The sequence below is a fragment of the Alosa pseudoharengus genome, unplaced genomic scaffold (assembly GCF_046254945.1).
Source record: "Alosa pseudoharengus isolate Yale_2024_CS ecotype anadromous, Long Island Sound unplaced genomic scaffold, YU_APseudo_1.1 YU_APseudo_1.1_scf_3, whole genome shotgun sequence".
NCBI classification, from domain to species: Eukaryota; Metazoa; Chordata; class Actinopteri; order Clupeiformes; family Clupeidae; genus Alosa; species Alosa pseudoharengus.
In genome coordinates this window covers 48,270,982-48,278,588 of record NW_027468718.1, presented here as the reverse complement: position 1 = coordinate 48,278,588, position 7,607 = coordinate 48,270,982, and the positions used below count along the sequence as shown (strand labels likewise).

The following is a 7,607-nucleotide window of genomic DNA, read 5'->3' as shown; positions in this document are numbered from 1 at the left end:
GAGTCTTTGTTGCCCTCTCTTGCACACCGAGGTGGTGTTCAGGTCGAACTTAAGCCGGTCATCAATCAAGGTGCCTAGGTACTTGTAAGATGATACAATTTCAACATCTTGATCGTTGATGACACTGTGTTTTGGAACAGGGGGAAGGCGTCTGAAATCTATGGACATGTCCTTGGTTTTACTGATGTTCAGATGCAAAAAAGCATCTTCACACCATGACACAAATTCATTGATAACAGGGCCATGCTCATTCTCATGGGAATTCAGGAGACTGACAATTACAGAGTCATCTGCAAATTTTAGAATGTGCCTGTTGTCATACTGGCTGCGGCAGTCATTGTTGTACAGTATGTACAACAGGGGGGAGAGAACACACCCCTGAGGTGAGCCTGTGGATGATGTTAGGCCACTGGACAGCACTTTATTTACCCTCACTCTCTGAACTCTGCGTGAGGAAATCAAGTAGCCAACCAATCAGGCTTGGGTCAAGGCTAAAGTTGTTCAGTAGTTTCTCAATCAGTAGGTGGGGTTGGATGGTGTTAAATGCCGAGGAGAAATCTACAAAGAGCAACCTTGCATGATTCCCACTTTCCTCCAGGTGTTTATAGAGAAGACTTAGTAGAGTGATGGTAGCATCCTGCACCCCCCTCTTGGCCCTATAGGCAAACTGGGAAGGATCCAAGAGAGGTTGCACCTTGATTAGGAGCTCAGCTTTAATCAGCTTCTCTAAGGATTTTGCAATAAGAGATTTTGGATGCACACAAGTTCATGGATCAAACCAAGCACCTCATAACATCTATATTGTGCTTTTATCTGATATATGCAATGATATATGTAGGCTACCTCATGTGCAAAAATGGGAAAATAACATGTATTTAAAAATATTACAAATGTTGCAAGCTTTTGACTTTATAGTCAAGCAGGTGATACATCTTAATAATTCAAGCATGTTTCTCATGTTATATATACAAATATTTTTGTAATTTTGAAATTATAGCTATTTCTGTAATTAGACTACATGCCCCATGACGTGTAGCGTTCATTTCAACGCTGCTTTATAACAATGGCGCCGAATTTGTAGTTCATTAAAACGGCTTTGTATTAAAACATAAACAAATTATTGTTAGGATGCACACTGGCACAGACGACTTTTGCTGGGTATAATATGTAGAGAAATAGTTAAAGCAAGTTAGTACATGACTCATTGGCATTCAATGAAAAGAAGTATAATTCCACAAAATATCGAAAAACGTGTACAGTAGGCTACTTCTGACCCTTGTTGCTAGGCAACGCCCCGTAGGCCTACCTGCTTGGCTGAAGAATAAGGAGGCTCATTATCCTAATCTTTGCTGTTCAAAGCAACATATAAATATATAAAACGATATAACACTTAAATTGAACAGGGAATAAATTAAGATGTTGATCAGACTGTAATAAGGACAAGCAATAGGCTAATAAACAAATGCCCATTCAATCAATGATATAATAACAAGTTGCTTACTGTTTAATGGACTAAGTGCATGTTGAACAAATGTGCCTTTAGACCCCTTTTAAAACACTGTAAACTATCACAGGAACAAAGAGCACTGTGCAACTTATTGCACCCACATGGAACCACTGAGGAAGAGTCTTGAATTTAGCGTTCATGAGTGGTCGACAGAACAAATGGTAATCAGAAGACAGCAGTGGGCGGTTGGGGAAGTACATCTTGATCATTGAATTAAAATAACAAGGAGCAGATCCAGTCAGTGTCCTATAGGCCAAAGTGAGAGATTTCAATGTAATGCTGGCTACTACAGGGGGAGTGTAGGAGAATAGGCCTAGGAGTGGATATGCATGCCCGATATCCATACCCCATCTGCTGGAACATTGGCTCATATATGTATTTTCACTGACACATTATCTATGTATCTATCTCATTTTAATTATGATAGCCATAGTACATGTGAGATTACAACAATAATAATGAAAGTAGTAATACAAACTGAAATGACTAAATGAATGAATTCCTTTATTGTTATTGCATTGGGAAAGAAGCTATTTCTAAATCTGCTAGTGCTAATCTGCTTGTTTTTAGACTCTGTAACATAGGTGGCTAACTGTTTCCAATTGTCCTGTTCTGTTCATGGTACACCAAAACTGTCACACTTGGATATTGAATCAATTACGATGAAAAACACGTAGCTTATCAACAAAGAAAAGTGAGATTGCTTTATGATGATAGATGCTTTACTTTTCCAAAAGATGTTGACACATTAAAGGAAATGACATGTAGTATTGTGATCCTTCTTTATGATCTGCCGCTGCTGCTGGTGGTGTTTGTGGTGCTGGTGGTGTTTGTGCTGCTGTTGGTGTTGCTGCTGGTGCTGGTGATGGGGGTGATGGTGGTGCCTCAACAGACTGCTGCAGCTCAACAGATTAAAGGAAAAGCACATTATTGTTAGATATGTGTGTACAAATCTGTTTTAGTCTGTAAAACACACTGGTATGCAAAAGGTTTTAGACAGGTTCATGCATTTGTATATATACCTGGAGATTGTAATACGCATTGTATGAGCGTACCACCTGCCTCAGCTTTTCAGCAGTGAAAGCTTTACGCCCTTCACCTTTTCCATAAAAAATGGCAAACAATGCATCATTACTGGTTTTATCATATACTCTTATGAAAAGTCAAATCATGTTGCAACAGCTGTGTGCATGCAGTTGAAACAGTAATAGTTGGTCAATATTAACATACCGTCACTGACTGAGGCAAAGGGCAATTCCTCAGGCCACCAAGGCGGCCTGTGTTGTGGCAGATATTCAGACCGAGACAAACCCTGACTCAGTGCTGAGATAGAAGGGTGTTAAAGTGTAATCAGATTCAGTAGTCTGCATCATTTTGATCTTTAAATAAGGAAATTGAAAACATACAATGCCAGTCATACCATGTTCTTTTATCAGACGGCCAATTGCCATCCGGCAATGTGTGCCACTGATATCAGGGTCAACGTATGGCCTCTCACCCCCCAAAGCATCTGTAAGACAGTACGCTCAGTGTCATTAAAAACAAATGTTAAGGTTCCTTTTCTGAACTTCAAGAAAGGATTGACACAGAAACAAACCTTAACACCACTTTCATTTATACATACCACTTGACACACCCCTATTAGTGTACATGTTTAGCAGCTCAGCCTTCCTGTCATTGGTCCAAAAGGCCTCAAGATACTTTGGCCCTAAATGAACCGTAACCGGGAAAAAAACCCTTAAAATCCATTATCAATTCGGTTTGTGTTGCCATGTCAATATCATTTTTATCAAAACTCAGGGCCAGATTGTGACCATACTAAAATAATTGTTCTTCCATTGAATGTCATCTTCGATAGATCTCATCATTGAAATGTTGTTGAATAAAAACATATTACATATACCTGTGAAATTAACGGTGGGTGACTCACTGCTGAAGTCAACCCATACGGCAAAAGCCAGGGGTGCTCCAGCCTCACCACCGCACCAATTCTTCATCTGAAAACAATATTAAAAATATTATACTTTCCCTCTCTTTTAAAAGCAGCCTCCCTCCCTTTCTTTCTTCACTGCACCCAATATTAGCATGAATTGAGACATGTCCCACTGTATTCTGAAAGCCTGACCTACTTTCCTGCAGACTTTTGCATATCATACGATCAGTGTTCATAACTCTATACATGGCACTATTTTGTATATTGGCGAACGAGGTACACATATGATAAGTTTTGAGCTCCAACTCAAAGGCAAAGCAGTTTCAGCCATGCAAACCATATATTTTCTGAAAGCTGGTCAGTTGTAGGTGTGATTTAACATACATTAGGACATGTCATGTGGTTACTATGGTCATATTGTGGTTGTTGCTAGGGTAAATTGAATGGTTGCTATGGTGTTGCTAAGGTAGATATGGTGGTTGCTATGCAAAATAACATGGTTGCTATGGTGGTTGTTAGGGTAAGCATGTTGGTTGCTATGGTGGTTGCTAGCTTGACATTATACAAGTGGTTGCTAGGGTAATTAAGATGGTTGCTTGGGTGTTGCTAGGGTAATTAAGGTGGTTGCTTGGGTGTTGCTAGGGTACATATGGTGGCAAAATAACAAAGCAGTAGAATTGCTAACGTTTAGCCATTTTTACATTTTTAGCCAAAAAACTCACTTATGTTGGTCTGATCAGTATGAAATCAGAATATGTTGAACAACGGGACACATCCAGTCGGTGGATTATTCCCGGAAGGAGATAAACGGTTCGAAACATACAAGGTTTCCCTCTTCTGCCGTGGTAACGCTAGGTGCTAGAGGTATGGGACCAAGACGCACGGCACCGCCTTGAGGCCCCTGACAACTGTTCCAAAGGTGGGATATCTGAGACACCCACAAAAAAAACAGTGAAGGAAAAACTTTTAAAAAGTTGACCACTCCCACTTCAGAGGTAGAGTTTTGGGTGGTAGCATGGAGCTACGAGGCTGAAATTCAAGTCAGACCTTCTGCACAAGACCCACATAGAGCGTGCAAAGTTTCATCGCTCTAGCTGTAACGCAAAGCATTGTGCCTACTTTTTTGGCAATTTAAAGCAACACCAAAGAACTTTTCCTCTGTCGCACGCACTATTTGTTTATCCAGCACCAGCTTTGCAAATAACAATGTCCACAGACAAGGTAGAATATGTTGCATGATTTTATGAAAGTACGATGTATTGCGACATCAGATGCAAGTCAAATTTGTAGTTTCTCATGTCTCATTCCATCGAACTACATATCCGCTACCCGATCCGGCAAACTTACATAGTGCGGTTATAGCCGATAGAGGGCCTCGAAGCGGATGCAGAAAGTGCCGTTCACCCTGTTACGAGTTGATGAACCACTGAAACGATTTTGGAAACACTATTTTAAGGTACAAAAAACTCTTTGGTGTTGCTTTAACATTTAGCCATTTTTCAATTTTTAGCCAAAAAGCACAGTTATGTTGATCCGATCAGTATGAAATCAGAATATGTTGAACAACGGGACATCACAAACAAGCCAGGCTCAGTTTGGAGTCGGTGGATTATTCCCGGAAGGAGATAAACGGTTCGAAACATACAAGGTTTCCCTCTGCTGGCGCGGTAAAGCTAGGTGCTAGAGGGATGGGACCAAAACGCACGGCACCCCCTTGAGGCCCCTGACAAATGTTCCAAAGGTGGGATCTCTGAGACACCCACAAAAAAAACTGTGAAGGAAAAACATAAAAAAAGTTGACCACTCCCAGAGGTGGAGTTTTGATATGTCAAAGTCAGTAGGAAGGTAGGACATGTCTTAATTAATTGACATCTAGAGGCTATAGGCTTTCAGAAAATATATGGTTTAGGTGGTCAATTCAGCTGTCCCTTAACAGTGTAGGCCTAAATATATCAGCTGTACAATGCGTTTCTCGATCTACAATATGGGCCTATGTACGCCTTATGATGCACCAAAGTCAGTGGGAAGGTGGGACATGTCTTAATGTATATTAATTGACATCTAGAGGCTATAGGCTTTCAGAAAATATATGGTTTAGGTGGTCAATTCAGCTGTCCCTTAACAGTGTAGGCCTAAATGTATCAGTTCAATCTACTTTCTACAATCTGTAGAAACAATCTAAATCTACAATATGGGCCTATATTTAGCACAGCGACAACCATATCTAGCAAAATCACAGTAAAAGTAATGTAAAAGTGATGTAAAATACCTGCCAATTGTCCTCTGTATCCACCGCTGCAGTAGACCATGATGTGAGGATGCACTCCATAACACAGCTGTTAATGGAAGCAAGGACTGAGGTGTCAAGGCCAGCATGCTTCAGCCTCTTCAGGAAGTTGACAAATGAGTAGCCAAACAAGGACAAACAAGGCCTTGCTTACATACTGGCTGTCTTGTAGTTTGACACCACTCTCCTTTCTGTGAGTGTTCTGTTGGAGTAATTTAATGAAATGCAACCCATACATCAGGATATCAGGAGCAAGGATCTGTGAAAACATAAGTAGAGGGGAGAAAAAAAGACATAAAGATATGTCGAGAAAACATTGCAGCACCATCCCTAAACAACACATCAGGACACCTTTCTTTCCTTTTTCATTTGATCACTACTGCAATTCATACACCTTGTACCCTTGTATACAGGTGAGACAAGGGTAAAACTGATGTGGGTATTTATTCTATTATAGAATAGGCTACTAAAATATAACTCCACAACTTCAAGTGTCAACACTGTAGTTTTGAAGGAGTATTTGTAGTTCTTATGCAGGAAAATCAGTATAGGCTACTTTGGACATTAAAAGCTGCATGCACTACGTAGTACACTCAGAAATGCATTATTTTGGAGATAGAAATGTTGCTTTGTTTTTCAGAAAAACGGTAGTAGCATAACAGAATTTTTTGTCACATGAATTACCCAGACCCAAAGAAACAAATAGCTTATTATGTGAAACTGACCTGCTTATAATTTAATGTCAAACACCATCTCAATCACCATCGCACTCATTTCGATAATTTAACCAAATAACCATAACAATTATTTATTTGGCTAATTATCACGCATTTGTCCACGTCTTTTACCATTATAAGACATTCACTAAGAAATTGCACTAATTTCGCGTGATTCTAGTTGTTTTACAGCATGAAGGGTTTTTGGTCATGATAAGTATACCTATATTTTGTTCGAAACAACAAAAAACAACACCATTATTATTATTATTTACTAAATTAACGTAGTTTAACTTACCTTACCCCACATAGCCAGCCAGCTCTCGCTCTACGATGCGTTTCCGCTTTCTTGTGGTGGCGTGTGTCACATGACAGCAACCAGCCTATCACACTGGGGCTGTTTCCTTTTTCGAGCGTCGCCCTGGGATCGTCGCACACAGTGACGCGATGCACAAAATTGCGCCAAAATATCAATAGCAATGAAAAAGTAGTCTTAATATTTTATATCCTTGCTCAAATTTGTAAAATAATGAGCATAAATCTCCGAATGAAAGAAACTTGGGTATATGTAGCCATTACATTTAAACACATCACTTCCCAGAATGCATCTCTTTGCCAAAGAACTTTATTTCCACCTTAAGCAATATAAACATTTCTGCAGTAGTGTATTACATTTATAACAACTTCATAATCAGTATTGAGACGAAAGAACTAGTGCTATCAGTAAGCTATTCTTTTTAAGTTGACATTCTCTGGGGATACGCTTCTGACATGGGCTTTGTTTACCTAGCAACGGTTACTATGCCTCGCTGAAATGAGAAGTGAGAACGTTTTTATTAAATATCCCACTTAAATAAGGGCATCATTTAAGCCAACGGCAAATATGCAGTCCTGAAACGACTGTAATTATTCAATATCCATGTATCCCAAAGTTATAAAAGTCAGTTGACCGAAATCTGTACTCAGTTGTTGAAACGGGGGATCCGTGTGTGGGCCACGGAATATATTGTCATTAACTTGCATTGGAACGAAATCTGTGTGTGTTTCACGGAAATGTAACTTCCGTTGAGCGAAATCTGCACTCAGTTGTTGAAACAGGGATGGAATGCAACGCCTGACAGGCTAACATTACATAAAAATCGAACTGATTGTATCAAAAGTGTG

The 7,607-nt window shown here is 39.7% G+C and overlaps 1 long non-coding RNA gene across 4 annotated transcripts; it reads right to left on the bottom strand.

Moving 5' to 3' along the window:
- Positions 1 to 1,985: 1,985 nt before the first annotated feature.
- On the bottom strand, positions 1,986 to 6,925 carry LOC143100915 (uncharacterized). 4 transcript variants are annotated; one of them, XR_012981972.1, is made up of 9 exons: positions 6,742 to 6,925; positions 5,882 to 5,986; positions 5,710 to 5,776; positions 3,411 to 3,504; positions 3,132 to 3,215; positions 2,928 to 3,017; positions 2,738 to 2,830; positions 2,530 to 2,606; positions 1,986 to 2,403 (listed from the first exon to the last, which is right to left on the bottom strand). It is a non-coding gene; the product is annotated as an uncharacterized LOC143100915 (long non-coding RNA). The 4 variants fall into 4 exon arrangements; XR_012981971.1 differs by having other exon boundaries at positions 1,986 to 2,409; positions 5,710 to 5,986; XR_012981969.1 differs by having other exon boundaries at positions 5,710 to 5,986.
- Positions 6,926 to 7,607: the final 682 nt, after the last annotated feature.